The sequence below is a fragment of the Camponotus vicinus genome, unplaced genomic scaffold (assembly GCF_025532165.1).
Source record: "Camponotus vicinus isolate PSW18456_S1 unplaced genomic scaffold, iyCamVici1.0 SCAF_3, whole genome shotgun sequence".
NCBI lineage: Eukaryota > Metazoa > Arthropoda > Insecta > Hymenoptera > Formicidae > Camponotus > Camponotus vicinus.
This window is the reverse complement of record NW_028141967.1, coordinates 17,688,043-17,706,750: the sequence shown is the minus strand read 5'-3', so window position 1 is coordinate 17,706,750 and position 18,708 is coordinate 17,688,043. Positions and strand designations below refer to the sequence as shown.

Here is an 18,708-nt window from a genome sequence, read left to right as displayed (position 1 = left end):
ATATTTAATTTTATTTAACTTAAATTTAATTTAATTTTATTTAACTTAAATTTTATTTTATTTTATTTAACTTAAATTTAATTTAATCAAGTATGCTTTATTGTGTCAACATAGAATGAATGCAAAAATACGAGTCGAATTGTTTTTTACAAAAATATGATATTCCATTTCCATTTCTATGGGAAACAATAATTGTTCAGTTTTTTGGGAAATATTGCTGTTTTATTTGCATTAAATAATAGTCACTTGCTTTTGCGCAGGAATAATTGCCTGTGTAACTTTTTTTTCATAAATAGATATTTCGTTTGTGCTCTCCGGCAAATAATACTCGAATTATTCGACAACGATCGCAGATCGGGAATTTTCGCTAATCGACCACGGGTTTTGTGTGGAGCATTTAATACGCGACTGATCAATTAATTTTAGAGATCCACATCGCTTTTATTTAATAAAAGAGCAAACCGGATCAAAATATGACATCGAGGACCGATAAGTCCAGTTTAAAAAAAGCACGATCGCGAGCAGCGAGGTGTGAAAAAATAATTCGCCGATGTATATTGCGAGCATGCAAATCTCGTTTTTGCTAGCATCATCCGGTACACAAGAAACAATGAATTTCGATGAATCAACTCGAAAAAAAAAAAGAAAAAAATATGAGCTCCGGGGATTAACTAGCGCTCCCGGCTACGGCTGAAAATGAAATCGCTCGCAGGACGATAATTATATAAACGATTTTTGGATTCGACAATTTATGATGAACATAGCTCACCTTAATTACTCCTTTAAATCATTATTTATCGCTATTACCACGTTATAGTGCAATGTAATCGTATTCACTATAAATTCCTCCTGCATCCGATTCAATTAATTTCGAGAATTGGCTAATTATTACACATATTACGCTGTTCTCCATCTCATTCCTCGAATTATGCTACGGCAATATACGATTACGATTATCGATTATTTCAAACTGGCCTTCCTAATTGAGGTTTGGAGGCAAATAAATCGAGAAAAAAAGTATCTCTTCTCAATTTTCGTTTTCCATTGAATTATCGTAATAATTTCTACTACAATTGCTACCCATTATCTCATGTAACACAATTGTAAAAATAATTTTGCAGAAAATGTTTAATTTCCTTTGTGTATAATAGATATATTTATGATTTAGTTCATATTCATTCAACTGCTGTGTCGTCCCTTCAACAATTTTATACACATACAATATTCCCTAAATATTTATTATAAAAATTGTGGATTAACGGAGAAAAAGAAAAAGAAAGAAGATGTTAAAAATTAAAATGTCTTCATAAATTATACGAAAATACAGTAAGCTCTGTGTATTTTATTTATCAGGATGATTCTATCTATTGCCTGATCTATTATTCTGATCACGTGCAGCTCAGAAAAGCTCACTTGTCATTAAATAAAACCCATAGAGTTTTATACCATTACATTTTCGTAATATAATTTGTCAAGATATTTTAACATCTTGTAATTTTTTTCTCTCTAATTTGGCGTAGAAAATTAATTCAATTTTCAACCGTGTAATATCAAGCGACATAACAGTTGTCGTCGTTATTCTAGTATAATGATGCGAGTTATTATGCGACGCCAATTTCCAAAAATGCCGACAAATATCATGTTTATTTATTACATATGACAACGTTGCTGTTTTATGATACTGCGTGTCATTACAATTTGCATGTCAATAAAAAAGATCACATTTTGCTAAAAATTATATGCTTAAATTTCTAGTTTATAAATACAAGATTCAAATTGAGAAATTTTATCAGTTTCGATGTTTATTAATAAGAATAAAATTAAATCTTCTAGTTATTTTCTGTTACATCAATTTAAAATCATTATAAAGTAAATCTCGTTGTGTAAAATAAAAACAGTCAATGTGCATCAAGAATATCAGAGAAATATTTTTCTTGCTATTCAGAAATATTTTTTTAATTCCAAAATTAACTCACAGTTTTGATGTAGAGCGTAATAATTTTTAGATGCACCATGAATTTTAAATAAGAGTGAAAAAAATATAGAGAGAATTGCAAATAACTCTAATAAATATAATTTATCATAAAATTGGACTCAAATATCGCAACAGCTGATTACAATAATTATTTATTGTATGACAGGATATTGATTTTATGACATATATACGTTTTAAAAGGCGAAAACGATGCATTTTATCTTTCGAATTTTATTAATGCACCGAGATTTTCGGGTCGACCTTCTACCTGGAATATAAATTTACTTGGACGTTCCACCTCTTGCCGAAAAATAATTAAAACGTTCGATTAAGATATAAGATGCAGGTATAATTCATGCTTGACAACACGCCGTATTCTCGTGGATGATTTTTAGCGGCGATACAATACGTATATATCTCGCGCAACGTCAGCGATTATGTATTATATGTTGGGTGGTGTCTTCTCGATCGCGATTGGCCGTAAATTATACGGTTGCACGACCGCATATGGCTACGCTGATTGCACTCGCCTCAAGTCGGTCCCGACGGATATGTTTAATTCCATACTCGATAATGCAGCATACGTAATTAAATTGCCGAGTTTCACTGCTAATTAATAACTATTGTGCACACGTGCACATTTGTTGTCATTAACACATATCGCGAGTATTGGAACATAATCAGGTTTCTATTCCCGTTAATAAAGCGTTGTATGTATTTTGTAAGTCCTTTGCCTCGTACAAAGATTAAACTATAACAAATTTATAATTCAGTAATTACACACTTTCAATCACAGATATGTTAAAAAAAGTATTTTTCCTTTCACGCATTCTTTACATAAATTTCTTACTTAAAATGATATCCTCTGTAAACAAGTAGATTTGTTTTTTTTCTCATAAATATATAAAGTTAAAAGATAGTATAAAGATATAAAAATAATTGAATCTTAATAACTGTTGACTAATATTTATGAAAAAAATAAGAGCAAATTATTGTAGTCTTTATCTATGAAATCTACGTTATATTTATTCATCTTAACGAAAGTAAAAGCAATTATTACATAATACAAAGTTACCCTATCAGAAAATTATCTGACGATTGATCAGCGAAAAATTGATAAGCAAAGAAGCGAAGAATACGCCAAAAACAAAAGCCTCAACGTGCGGTCATTATATCGGCTAGTTGAGAAGTTTCCCGACGACAGCCCGATGGAAACCGGGATCATTGTCAATTTATAACGACGTAATCATAAAGCCGATCCACTAACGATCGGATCGTGTTCCCTGGAGATGCCGATCCAGGAACAATGAGACGTGTATTTTCTTTCCGGCCATAATCAAGCAATGGAACTATGGCGGCTCGCTGCAAAACCCGCGGATTATGTCATTCATAAACTTCCTCGACAGCTTTCCTTGTTTGGACACCGTCGTCCCTTTCCTTCCCCATATCGATTCTATTTCTATGCGTGGGAGAGCGCGATTTGTTTCGCGTGACCCTCGAGCTCGTATCGCGACGAATCCTTGAGTTGTTGTACGATTAAAATGAAACAGTTAGACATGTTTGATTTGCCGATATCGAATGAATTTGTCACATGACATGAATTATATGGCAGAAAATAATCACCGTCATTTATTAGTGAAATAAGAGATCGTATGATAGAATAGTGTGATAACTTATCAAATAATAATAGCAATAAAATCTATGATGTAATAGTAATTAATTGCTGTAATAATAAAATTAATCATATCGCACATGACGTAATAAAAAGATACATATCTATAACGTATATATGTATCTCACGTGATATAATAACGTTCATAATTTTACTCCGCGAGTTTCGTTGAAATCTCATCGAGTTGTCTTATCGATGGCGGCGCGGCTTATTACCACTCGGATATATTAGACGAGCGGCGATAACTTACCCGCGGTGAGGGTAGCTATCGGGCACTGTCACTGGTTCACGGTGGTAGGATATTGTTTTTAGGCTGCGGTTTTGCCCCGGTCTCTCTCCCTTCCTCTCCCTCGCTCTCCTCTATCTCTCTCGTATCCTCTTGGGAAATTGGACCTGGAGCGGCGCTGGCAATGCTCTCTCACTCGCCGCTCATTTATTATCGTTGCTTTACCTCTGGGTGGCCAAATTTACCAAACGTTGCGGTCCGGCCTCCGAATGCGCCCGCCGTCGCGGTGGACGACGTCATTCGACGTTATACAGTTGAAAACTGAGCGACGAATTGGCGCATTCTCAGCCGACCCAACTTCACGAGTCAAAAAACATTTCATATTTGCGTGACTTTTTGTCCGACTTCGTATTGTGTAAACTTCGACAAGTGTAAAGAATTTACAGGTAACATTTTCACTGATGATGCCGCTTAATACATTGATCATTCATTTTTAAATATTTAAAAACAAGGGACAAAATTTTTGAAAAAATGATGTGTATGAAAAGCATGTATTAAATAATTGTTTGAATTAGAAATGGATACTTGTACATCAAACGGAATTATTAAATGATGCATTTTGCATATCCTGTATAATACATCCATATATTATACATTGTCTAGATTATGATAATAATTATGTTATAATATACCTATGTTTTATTGTGCATTTATCGATTAGTCTCCGTTTTTTATTCTTTTTATATAGTATAAAAATAATACAATGTACACATATATTGCAGCTGCAAGTCTTAAACTATTGATTAGCAAGAGTCTTGTAGCAGTTATATATAAAGAATTATGCGATATATTTATATTAATGATTATTTATATTTATATTAAAATTGATATAAATCATTTAAACTATTATATGCATACATATAAATTTCTAATTTAATGTTTTAAAATTTTATAGTATTAATAATTGCATTATATATTGTTTGTTGTTATATTCCACAAACTCTGTTAAAACTTATATTTTTTAATATAATTTGATATTCTCGTATGTATTTCAATTTTTCGTATTTTTGACATTATTTTGCCAAGTGTAATAACATACAAAGAAGACTTGCACGCATTTGTTTCGACTTGAATTTTCGCCTAACACGGAAAAATATCAAGAGTCTCACAAAGGTAAAAACGTTGGCAAACATGGGAAAAATGTAGCTCGCGCGAAGCTGCGGTGCACGAAGATGAGAACATCAGCGATGTATCTTCATCGTCGTTTTCGCTCTTTCGCGAATCTACTCTGCGTCTTCCAATCATGGAATCACGAAGAATAAGAAGGTGACGCCAAGTCGTACTTTCGGAGATGCATCTTGCTTATTCAACCAACAAATGCACACCTACCATTTGCAGTTATTTATACGACTTATATAATTCATCTTAATATAATTCAGTAGATTCAAATAAGTTTCTCTCTTCTTCTCTCTAAAGTAAATTAATTTAAGAATCATTGAGCTCGCGTGAGATAAATATTGAAACATAAAATATAATATTCAATAGACTATTAAAGAGTCCAATAAATGTCGTGGGAAAGATTGTTGATAAAATAATATATTATAAATATATTAAAATAATTTATTCTCTTTTTTGCGTACAATTATGCTCAATGTGTTGCAGATTCGCGGATTAATATTGAGAAAAAAAGACAGCCGAAAGAAAATAGAAATAGACGAAACACGTATCGGAAGTTGTCGAGCGATTGTTTGTAAGATCGACAGCAAACTTGTCCAAAATAAGGACAAGTGGTTCTGCTTATACCAACCGTAATTCACCTGTATGTTTATTTTCCTCTCTTCCACCGCATTTTATATTCTCCTCGCGCGGCAAAAATGGACCGGGAAAATATGACGGTCGATGGAAGATGAACGTAAGCACGGGTAACAAACCGGGTTCTTGAACATGAAGACGGCCACAACGGATACGATCGAGTAGTTCCAAGACCGCGGAGCGATCAAACACATGCGTGTTCCTGTGAATATCTTGATGTAACTGACTATGCTTTTCTTGTACAAAAAGAAAAGAGAAAGAAATATCTACACAGTTTCTCTTATAAAATTCAGTGGTAAATTTTTTATACTTTCTCTGTATATATGTAATTTATATTGTAGAATACAATTTCTAGATAAGATCAGAGAGCCTTATATTGTATAAAATATGTTAATTTGTCGAAAAAAACCAGACTATTATATATTTTTGAACAAACAAAGTAAAATGTACAATAATTTAACATACAACATTAAAAAATTATAAAAAAGAATCTATTCAAAAAATTATTTTAATGTTACGTTATTATTTCTTTCGATTTTCTTCATACTACTTTCAGTTGATTCAATGATCTCGAGTACTCTGGTTTCTATCGTACAAAATTCTTCTTATCAATAAAGCTTTACAATTTTTTATTTCATTTAGATAATTTTCTAAGAAAACAGCGAATCGTATTATCGAATTTCTAATGAAATGAAATATTAACGTATTCATCCATTAATCCTTTGAAGTTTGAAACGAGATTTCTGATTTTTAGTGTGTAAATTAAATGGGAGGTACAGTAAATAAGAAGTGCGGAAAAAATACAGCGACAGTACACGAAACGCAGATATGAAATGCTTAGTTATGTTTTCTTTTATTAAAAATAGCTGGTGAATTCCTGATATTACGCTTTTACATCTATACATAAAGTTAGTCCAATCTCGATTCTAGGGAAAGAAAATATTTCTCAATGTGAGAATATATTGAAACAAAAATACCAACCAATAACACATTATAACTTTTTTACATTTTCTGTTTTTTATTCCCAGGTTATAATAATATGGCATAGTGATATATAAATAAGCTCATTTATATTTAAATTTGTATAAGCTTGTATAAATTTTACCATAAACTAATATAAATAATATTCTCATATCACACTTCAATTACACAAAATTAATATATAACATCATGCTATATATTTATGTTTGGGAAACTTTTCAAATTTAAAATAAAATTTCAAGATATTTCTCAGAGAATTACACGTGTGAAAAATTTACATTCACACAACAAATATTTATTCATTGCAGTGTCGATGTAATCAAAATATGATCGTAACACTTTCTCACGAGGATAAATCGGACACTGTGTAGCGAGTTCTCGCAGGTGGAAAAGGGCTGACCTGCGGTCAAGGGTTATTGAGGGGCTCGAACGACGCAAGAGGGTGGTCCGGGAAAAAAATACAGCGACAGTTCACGAAACGTAGATAGCGACCGGCTTCACCTATCGCTCGCTTGTACTCGCGAGCTATAACGCGAAGAAGGGTGACTGAGAGAGAGGTTTATCCGTGTCAGAGAGAAAAGAAACAGTGAGAACGAGCCGTGAAGAGAAAGAGAGAAGGTGGTCTACGAGAGAAATAGCGAGTGAAAGATATACGATCTCATAATTCGCTTCTAAACATCGCTAATTGCAGCGCTGACCCTCTAAATCTTTTGGGATGCTATCTGCTCGCTCGAAAATGATCTTTCTCTCTTTCTCGATCCCTCCTTCTCTCGTTGCCTCTTCTTCTTCGTTGCTCTTGCACAACCGTCGAGCCGGTACTCGACATCTTGCTTTTACACGCTCTCCCTTCATCGTGGCTCGTCCATTTTTCAAATCGATGCAAAATATTACATATCCAATGTTTTCTCAAGATGGAATGGAAAAAAGATTGTTTCATCGATAATGATTTGTTATATGATACATATTGTTATTTTCATGCAAATAGATTATTAGTCTATTAAGTGTGCGTCTACATATTATATCAATGATTCTAATAAATGAGAATATAATTAATCGATAGATTATTAAATAATTGCGCTTCTTTAATTCAACATTAGTAGGATTTTTCGGATAAATTCTTCGAAAAATTACATGACAAAACATGCTGCTATAGATTAATAATCTCTTATTAATAATATATACTGTGATTCATCAATAATATATATAATAATATATACAGTAATTGAATCTTTTAATAACAAAATCATGAAATTATAATAATATTATTTCAATAAGTAATAACTTTGATAATATTAATTTTCTAATGATCCATTTAATTTCCATTTAATCTAAAATTAGTTAATTATGTGCAATAAAATTTTAAATTTATGATTATCCAATATTTTATTCGCAATATATGATAAATATAACAATAAAATATAAAAGTAAAATATAAAAAAATTTCAATATATATATAACATTATATGTATTGTAGAAAAAAATTTATAAAGCGAATAATATACTGAATAATTATGATCTTCAAATGCATCAGAGAGTAAATCGGAGAGTCAAATGACTCATCTGTTTTCTGGGATAGAGAAATATCCTGAATTTTTATATTTTCTCGTTATAATTGCGAACTGTTAGACGTAACTGTTCCGGTCCGCTATTACGAAATTGCAGCATCGAATATTTAACGCAGTATCGCGTTTAATTCGTCGCGCTCTCTTGCGCACGAGAGCGATATCGAGATAATTTCGCCGCGGCCGGATGTTTCTTTAATGGAGAGGAACGATCTATGCGTTGTAGGCTTTCGTCTCGTATCGCGCCGGAAATGAGACAGACTTGACAGACGCGTGCGCTTACTTATAAATCTTTATTAATATCTCAAGCAAGATGCTGCCTCTCTTTCTCCGATTACGCAAACCATTTTCTCCGATTTCTCAGTTTGCCGGCTCAGGAAGAGCCCCAAAAGACGACTGAAAGAGAATTCTATAAGGGAAGCGGAAAAGAGAGAGGGGAAACAGCGCTTTTCAATTCACTTTACGAGGCTGTTCCCTCTCTCCGAAAGGGATTTCTTTGTCTTATCGAGCCGTAATGAAATGCGAGCCGGCGAATTTCCCTAACGCTACGCGAAAATCACAGCGATCGTCCCTTCATGCGTCAACATGGCCTTCTCCCATGTCTCACGCTCGCTCGATAGTGATTACAATGTAACATAATGTATTAACGATTAAATATCAAGCTAAAATGTACTTTTACGGCGGTTGTTTTAATAAATAATATTTAATGAAAAGTTGCACCAAAATGTCAATAAAGTCGACTTATTAATACGCTATAAATAAAACTTTACACGTGTAATGTATAGTCAGGATATGAAAAATTTTTCCAAGTTTATCAAATTTATTTTACTTGCCATAATTTTTTTAATACCTATGTAAATTTAATAAAACATATTATATGTGTTGCAATTTCATTTACAAATTTTGAATATTATTTTGGTAATTTAAAATCGACCATTTGACTTCTAATATAATAAAATTTACTTGTATATGATTAAAATCAAATTTTTGCAATTGTATACATTTTTGAACAGTATATTATTTGAAATTATTAATTTCAATATTAATATAACTTTAGAGTAACATATATATAACATATATATAAAGGAAGAGAGGAAAAACAGAGAGAGAGAGAGAGAGAGTACTTAGTTTACAATATTTTTTTAAAATGAATATGTAAGATATATTGTCCTTTTTTGCTTATCCATAAGATAGTAATTAAAATATACGTTTTTGTTCCCTGAATCTCTTGCTGTAAACGCATCTATTTTAGAAAATAGTAAAGGAAGTTTGAAGGTAAGTGCAATTTCGCCACAGCAAGGAGGAGAAGCAAGTCGCTTTAAAAATAGCTTCCGTCGGAAGTGCATTTCGATTTCCCGCAAGTTTCCGAAGTCCGATCTTAACGTTGCTTCTCCGGAGAAGGAAATGTTACCGCATTTCGCTTTATAAATTTCGCCCAACAAGCCGAATGCGCTTTATATTCGTTTTTAACGGCCTCTTTTGAGCCATCAAACGCCCGTCTATCGGAAGGAAATTCAATAAAATGGTCAAAAACATGTTTTGGCAAATGTGGAGCAGAGGGGAAGAATGTACGTACATGTATCAATTTGCATTGGATTTATAAATAAAAAAAGAAACAGCGTTATTCTTCATTGCTACTATTTACACGAAAACTCGCATCAGTTATTAAAAATCAATATTTTTCTAAAACTGATATTTACATTTCTTATTTTGCTTTTACATGCGAAACAAAAGTTGACTTCTCATATTTAATAATGGGATATTTCGCATAAGAAAATAAAAGGATGCCTGGCGTTAAATCAATAATTTTCACCATCATGTTATATAATAAAAACAATAATAAAGAAAAAGCAACAAAAATAATATAAAGAAAATTTATCATTTTTTTTTACAGATAATTTATCATCAAGGTTTTCTTTATTAAAATTTATTACTATTAATTGTATATTAAAATTAACTCGTCTAAATTACCATAGTTTATCATATTACAACTTTTAAATCTGTAATTCTCGCTTTTCAGAAAAGTTTAAACTAAAAATTAAATTCATCTCTTTAATGTGGTTTCTACTAAAAAATAAAATTAAAATTAAAGTAGAACAGAATAATTTATTAAAGAAATGCATTGCAACATAATTTGTATAATTTCCGACAATAATATGAAAAAGAAACTAACACGAGTTGAATAAATCATATTTCTAGAAAAACAAACGTTTTCCATCTGGTAGTCTCTGGCTTTCGAAAAGTCGTATTCCGCAATGTCAAACATTTTCTTATTAAAAGGGAAAAACGCGGCATAGCCGAAAGGATCGTCCGGATGACTTTTCTCTCGCGCAGGATGGCATTCGTCAGGACTTATCGCAGAGCACGATCCTATACACACTTCACCCTGTGAGGTTTGTTTTCCAGACGTGACTTAACCAAAACAAGCTCGGTAAACAGCCGTTCCCATCGCGTTCGTGTTCCAGTAATACGGCACGCCGTATATGTATATTTAAAGAGGCCATTCGAGGGGCGCGCTGTTTTTGAAATGAAATCCGAAGCTGTCACCCGATGACGATGACGGTCGGAATTTTTAAGCAGTAGATAGGTAGATAAAGCAGTACGAATATGACATGAGAGTTTCGAGCATTTCACTGTCACGCGGTATTATATCTTTTAACACCGCTTAATATAATAGATCAGTATGTGTATACATTACACACATACACTACTTACATTCTCTTTAGATAATCTTTAAAAATGAAAAAACTCGATTCCGTGATACGAAAGCACCGATATGCTTCGATTGCGATTAAGAAATTTGTTTTAAAAGGATTCCGGAAATCAAAGTCAGGTTCCGAAGAGGGAGACTTAACGATTCTATTGTTACAGAAAAATAATAACTCGGAAACACAAGACCACTCGCTTTAATTGATCGTTTGAATCAACCGAGAATCAGCAACAGCCTCGTCGTTGGCTCTATTTATAATTTATAATCCCAATGGTCCTCAATGCAGGACAGTTTCTCTATCTCTCTTGTTTTCATTCTTTCTCTGGTTCACGCATTTGCATGTAACGAGCGCCTACCCGATGCCTACCATGAACTGTAATCTTTTTAACGTCGAATAATAGCTTTCAACCCTTATTACGACCTTGTATAAAGGATGATGGAAATAATTCCTAGCCAAAGCGTTTCGAGCCAATCGATATAATGTTTATTAAATGATCCGTTCATTTCATTTTCAAAAGTCCTCGTCAAGTTCTTATGTCTTAAACGATACAAAACGTAATCTGATATATATTTATTTAGGCTTTAGAATATATATTCAGCGAATTTGTTCTTTATATATTATGGAATGCTTCATTTATAAATAATTCTTGTTTGCAAAAATTCCTTTAGCAACTCTGTGAAAAACTTTTGTATATATAAAAACGAAAACAGATCCATTTATGAGAGAGAGAGAGAGAGAGAGAGAGAGAGATTATTATAAAAAGAAATAGCGTTCATTATTAATGCAATAATAATTGTTTATATAAATTTCGGTCAAAGATAATCGTATATCTTTAAGTTTTTTTTTAGCTGTCTTTATAAATTTTTTACAAATACACGTCTACAGTGTTATAATTATAGTCCAAAGCCTAAGTTAAGATAATTAATTCTTGATATATTATTATGCATTGATATTTTTTTTGCTTTTTATTTAAAAAATTATAAATAAAAGATTAGAAAGAAATATATATATCAAAGAATTTAGATGCTTCATGGAAAAATATCTACCGCTTTTTTTGTAAGCGTTGCTAAGTTGTCGCTGCGCAGATTTTGTGCTCTGACTTAATTGCAGTAACCTTCATTAATCAAATTATTTTTACCGCGCTGTCGCGGCAGGAATATAATATTTCCGAGATAGGTTCTACCGTCAGAAAGAGAGAAAGAGAGAGAAGGACCTAGCCCTTAACGAGCGACGACGCGCATACTTTGTCGTTTCGACGGAAACATAAATGCACGCTACACTGTTATCTGTTCACTTTTACCAGGCATTGTCGTGATAATTGCTCATTTTTCCGGGCAAAGCTTCTAGGCATTTTAGTTAAACAATAGATGCAAGTTCTATTACTTCCTCTTTTAACTGATCTCAGATAACTATCTAAATATCGGAATAAATCTTATTTATCTGAATAAATGAAAAATTATATATACGATTTATTTTTATTTCTTTGCTCATTATTAAAAGAAATAAAATTTTTTCAAACTGCATCTTCAACGGAATATTATATTAATTTAAAGAAATTTTTTGCTGTAAAACATATGTATATTTATTTATATATAAAAAGCTATTTCAGTTTTTAAATAAAGTTTCAAAATAAAAGTTAGATTAATAAAATTTTAATAAAATTTAAAAAACATGCAATAAATTAAATACGCTCCAACAAAAAATCTCCTCTATAATTATCACATGAAAAAATTAATTGGTGTCAGAGTGGTTGCACCTGATGCAAGATTAAAAATAATTTAAAAAATTTTTTTAAAATAATTATTTTCAAAAAAGAACGTGTTCTTTTTATTGACACAAAAAGATTGTTATAAAAATAGTCGTACATTTTGTTAATTTTATTTGAAAAAAATCATTCACTTTTACATATGTATGTACAATTTTTTTCCCATAAAAAATGAAGATTATCATAAAATTTATAAATCGAGCATCGTAATCAATATCAAAATACCGCCTTTATCGGTTATCTTTTATCGATGTTTTCACTGTGAGTCTAGCATCTAGGTACCGATAATGACTTATCACTGAATTGTTCGGTGTAGCTCGTAACGAGTCAATTTCGTCGCCCCACACTCGCATATGCACTCACCGGGAGGGATTATCTGGGAGGGCGGCGTGCGCTATCTGAGGAATTCTACTCAACTATCTTTAATCGCGCGAATTAATCGTCCACGGCGAATACCTTGGAAACTACCCCCGCGACGTTTATCGCCGCGCGAATACGGCCGCGCGAGCGTGAGTTGACATTCCTCTCGTGAGCGAACGCGCTTTTTGCACGCGCTGCCCGCCTTCTCTCGTCCCGCCTTCGTTCTACCGTACGCCGGGTGGAAATATCTTTTCGCGATTAGGTTGGGGGCGGCAGGCGACGTTGTCACGGCACGGCAATGGGAAACGTTATTCCTCATGTTTTCGCGATACGTTAACAGAAAACACGAGAGTTTCTAGTACGTACATATTATCGCGGGGGGGCGGGGGGCTGCGCGACTGCCATGTCGGACTGAGGGTGGCCTGAAACCTAATTGTTCAGATACACGCATTTCACTGCCACGATGCCACGCGCACCGCGTGTCGACCGTTACATGCATGAGTCGAATATAGCGTGGTTCACCAATGATGAATGAAACACGATTCACATTCCTTACATTATAGAATGCAGAACTCTAGAATTATTATGCATGTATGTATATCAAATATAATGTAAACAAATATCAAGAATTATCGATATTTCATAAAGTTTTGATAAGAATGCTTTATCAAATTGGACATCTCATAATTTTTTATATCTTTTCTTTACTTTATAAATATATTAAAAATAATAATTAAAAAATAATTTATATATATAAATAATTAAATAATTAATGCCATTCGAAAGATATGTAAAGAAATAATTTGTAAATATTTTATATTGATATGTTTTATAAGAATAGCGTAATTATAAATTTATATAATATTAAAATCACTCCTTCCCCTTATGCGTTTTAATATTATTAGCGATACGAATCACATACCATCTCTGAAAAGCACTGTAGTCGGCGCACGTCAATGACACACGCTCATTATTCTGTACACGGGGTTTCGATCGAGCTATGCGAACCAGCGAGATTGTTTTAATGAAACCATTTCCCTCTCAAACCCCCTCGGTCTTTCCCCTCTTCACTCTGCTCCCTATCCCTCGCGATGATGCAAAGGGAGAAGAATTTCCGATTGATGGCGCAGATAATGGAGCTGCCAAGATGCAAAGACCATCATGTCTGTTCGAAACGATATTCCGAATGAGAGAAGGATGAGGAGGGAGACGATGTCTCCAATTGACGGCAATTTCGCAAAAACGTGAAATTCTTTATTATCTCTGTATTTTCGATTGTTCCTTCTCCCTTTTTCCTTCTCTCTTTCTCTTTCTTTCCCTAGATGGTTTCCGAATAGGATATATGAAACGACACGAGGCGCCCCCTCCAAGTTCATCGACCCGATTATCAGTGATTGAGACCTTCAATCCGTACCCGAATATTTCCAATCTCTCTCGATAGAACGAAGTCATTGTCTATCGATGTTAACCTCTTGCGGGGAAAACTACCAATACAAAAAAAAATAATTGATATAATGAGTATGTTTAATAATAAAAATTTCTATTATATAATTATTTCTTCCTTCTTTTCATATAAATAATACATGTTAAAGTAGTATATTAATATATTAAAATCTGTAATAGGTTTTAACTTTATATGTTATATATGGGATATATATTTCCACATAAATTTTCGTCAATCAATCACACAAAATCCTTTGATTAAAATCTCAGTTTGTTCTTCAATAAAATAAATATATTTAAATAAAAATTTATTTATATATGTATGTATGTATGTATGTATGTATGTATGTACGTATGTTGCTCAAAAAATTCATTTTTATTTCCCATTTTATAAATATAATCGTTGTAAAAAGGTTAAATGTATGTATTGGGTAGAGAATATCGGTGAACAAAAGTAATACGACTAGCGCTTTGACCGATAAATCCCTATCATGAATCATGTGCTTCGCCGCGACAGCCAGTTGAAATTTTATCTTCGTCTGTCTGAAATTTTTTTATCCAACCTGTTTTAAAATCGAGACACGATTTATTTTTTGCATAAAAGTTCACTTTTTAGAATAATCTCATACAAAATTCGGCATGCATATAAAAAAACATTTGTCATATTGGAAATGCAATAATATCTGTAATGCATCAGCACGAATAAAAATATCATGAATAAACTCAATTCTATCAAAAATTTAGCATTAATAGATAATTCGGAACGTGACAAAGATTTATTTTAACCATTTTCATGTAGCTTTTGAGAAATCTTTATAAGCTAAAGTATTATACTTTTGAAATACACTGCTATATAATTTTGGATATAATTTTACATGTGAATATTGCAAAATGTTTGGCTCGTATCCAATAATGGATATATATTCAATAGTTACATAGGTATATGTCAATTATTACGTCAATGGTTCCCCCTTAATCATTGAGGATATATTCAGTAATTGCCCAGTATAGCAATATTAGTCCTTCGTCATTGAATATATCACGAGCTTACATACTCCAAATAGGCTTTAATAAGTATTAACGTAAACATGATTACTAAAGATATTCTTGATTTTAGATATTTATCAAAAATATCTAAGCCAGAAAATAATTAAAACTCTCACTTCAAATATTGATTTTTTTTTCCTTTATAAATCATATAAATGTATTGATATAGTTTCATTAAAAAATTGGATCATACTTTAATTACAATTATGTTTTAAATTCATATAATAAAGTATTATCTATATCGAAATCAGGATATTAATTAATTTAGTCAATTGTATCAATTGAAAGTTACTTTACTATAATTTTTTCCTCTCTAGTTTATATAAAATATTTGATTTTGAAATAAAATATTTATTTCAATTTATTTATAGATTATAAATAATTTTAGATATTATATTTATTTTATTTCACGTAATTTCCGCATTCAAAAATATATATATTTATTTATGTTCCGGAAAAAGAAAAGTTAAATTAAAATCGACTAGTTTTATTTTATATAGAAATTTTTTATATAGAAATATTATACACACATACATACACGGGCGCATACATGTACACTCAAAGATTGTTATCGAAATTAGAGATGTCATTTCTTATATAACAAATATTAATATCTTCAATATATCACAAATTCTGTATCTAATATATCACATTCTTTTATATACCGATATTTAAGTCAGTCAATTGCCACATTAGAGACTTATAATCGTTAAATATATTAATGTAATTTTACAATAAATGATTTTTAATAAAGAACATTTAGGATTTTTTTGTTCTTTTCATCCACCGATAAAATCGAATGTGTATAAAAAAATAATTTTCTTTATATGTCGCTAATTTAATTGAAACAATTAAAATTAACTGTTTAATTGTTTAACTGCTATTAATCTTGAATTTAGTTTTTTGATTTAATTGTGATATAGATGGCTTGGTAATTATAAAGTCGGTAACGACTGTTGTGCTATATTTAGAATGCAGCACAATTTTAACATGTTTTTTTTTTTATATATATAAAAGCAATTATGATAGCAATTTCAAAAACAAAATATTCAAAAAAAGCATGATATGATACAATTTTATAAATAAATTTGTTCTGTATGAAACATACACATAACACACAGATCAATGTCGCTCGTTTTTATTAATTTATCACAGTCACGATATTGGAAGAATATTTCTCATTTTAATTATGATTGAAATTTCATCATCCATTTTCTTTATGTCATAAAAATATAATTAATTTTATTACCTAGGAGATGTTTCAATTTTTATATGTCTATGTCATTATTTTGTGTGAACAGTATAACACTTCAATTTATAATAACAAATAACGCGAGTGAATTTATATATCTAAAAAGATGTAAAACAGACATGATTTACTTTAATTAAAAATTAGTTGATAAGTTGTAGCGAAAAATACAATATTCATGCAGTTATATATTTTTTTTAGGTATGGAAAAGGGGGAAAATCACTTCTCAACCTGCAGAAACACGCGCGCTTCATTACTGTGCTGTTACGCTATCTCTTTCTGAAGACTTAAGCTTTTGGGTAACTATGTTAAGCAAATACTATTGTGCATATTGCACGAAATGCGGTTACATGACCTATAATGAACGATTGACATGAAGGATTCTGAGGGGAGTTCGTAGTTCGTAGATAGAATCTAGATGCACAATTCGAAACAGAACTTGATTGACCCAAGTATATTTTCATTCAATCAGCGTTGTAGCCCATTTACGATGTTCTTCGGTTAAGATCATTACTTTTACGAGGGGTCGATCCCTCTAATGGCTGCCACAAATTACGATCTGGGCGCATTTAGACTTGCGCTAGGCCAAAATCTATGCCATTATCGCAACATGAAACAGTTCGCGATACAATGACTTAAATCACCTTGAATTTTATCATCATATACATATATCATAAATAAATCCCGAAATTAATAACATTTTATTGCACAAATTATTATAATTAATTATTATTATATATTATTTTATATAAATGTAATATACTAAAATATCCATAACTTTATCACATTTTTATACATTGTACAATGTACACAATTGTACATTCGAATTCTCTTCAATTATTCGAAGCAAATAAATAAATTAAGAAGAAGCCAGTCAAAATAAGATGGCTGCATATTAAATAAATATGTATATTATTCTCTTAAAAATCGTACATTACAGAATGTACAAAATAATTTGCTATGTACATAGATAGATACTTTCTCAAGTGTAAATACGATAATTAATGATTCGTCATGTTTGAAATTTTTCACAATAAATTGACGAAATCCACATAGAATTTCCGTTTATAACATCTAGCTTGCGACGTGGCGACGCTGACGAAGTTAGAGCGAGAAGCCTAGACTAGAGCAGAAGAAGACGATAAAACGAGTCGCTAGATGGTCTTATTTGCACAACATGTATATTTAATTTACCCGTGCATATACATGTCCGTCGTTTTTCCATCCTCCCAGCAACCTACCTCTCGCTCTGCCGCCACTAACCTCCCCGATGCGCAAAACTTTTAGGGATTGCGCGCGTTCGCCTGAATATATTTGCATGCTCCACTTTTCCCGCGTTTTTATTCGCCGTCAGAAATTTGCGGTCCCCGAGCCGCGACTGGCCGTCGCATTGCGAGTTCTTGGTCGTGTAAATTCGCTGCGACTTTAAGACCACTTTATGCAATTTTATTGTGCGATAGTCGTATCTTTTGAATCACAAAATAAAATAAATCAAACGGCATCCTTCTAAAAACGATTATTTACTAAACGATGATGAACAATCTATTTTTTATTTCTTTCATTAAGCGATAAATTATTCGAAATGAAATATGTGAGGAAAATTGTGAGTACGATTTTACACGTCAAATTTTACGCATATTGTATAATATAATTAAATTAAATTCAACGCATCGAGTTTGATATGTATCCAGATAAAGGAACGTACTTCAACAATAGAGCACATTTTTATTTTTACACCGAGCAAGCATAATTACTTTTTGCATGTTGGATGCCGGCGAACGAGTCGCTTGATAACGCGGCGCATCGTCGGAGCGGCACGTTCGCGTCTTAGTTAGCCGAGTCGGCGCGTGCTCGCGTTCGGTTTATTAAAAAGAAGAAACGTGATCACGAGGATTTCGCGCAAG

General features: G+C 32.0%; 2 protein-coding genes across 5 annotated transcripts in view; one reads left to right on the top strand and one right to left on the bottom strand.

Annotated features, from left to right (window-relative positions):
• The window catches only part of LOC145969278 (latrophilin Cirl), a 421,116-nt gene that overhangs the window by 42,538 nt on the left and 359,870 nt on the right, over positions 1-18,708 (top strand). Inside the window, exon 1 of one of the 2 annotated variants that reach the window (XM_083095268.1) lies at positions 17,017-17,103. The exons of the other annotated variant lie outside the window; for it this stretch is intronic. The gene's annotated coding sequence lies outside the window, so the exon portion shown is untranslated. Of the gene's footprint in view, positions 1-17,016; positions 17,104-18,708 lie in introns of those variants that run through there. 2 annotated transcript variants of the gene reach the window in all.
• The window catches only part of LOC145969280 (uncharacterized), a 183,359-nt gene that overhangs the window by 127,594 nt on the left and 37,057 nt on the right, over positions 1-18,708 (bottom strand). The gene's annotated exons all lie outside the window — the stretch shown is intronic.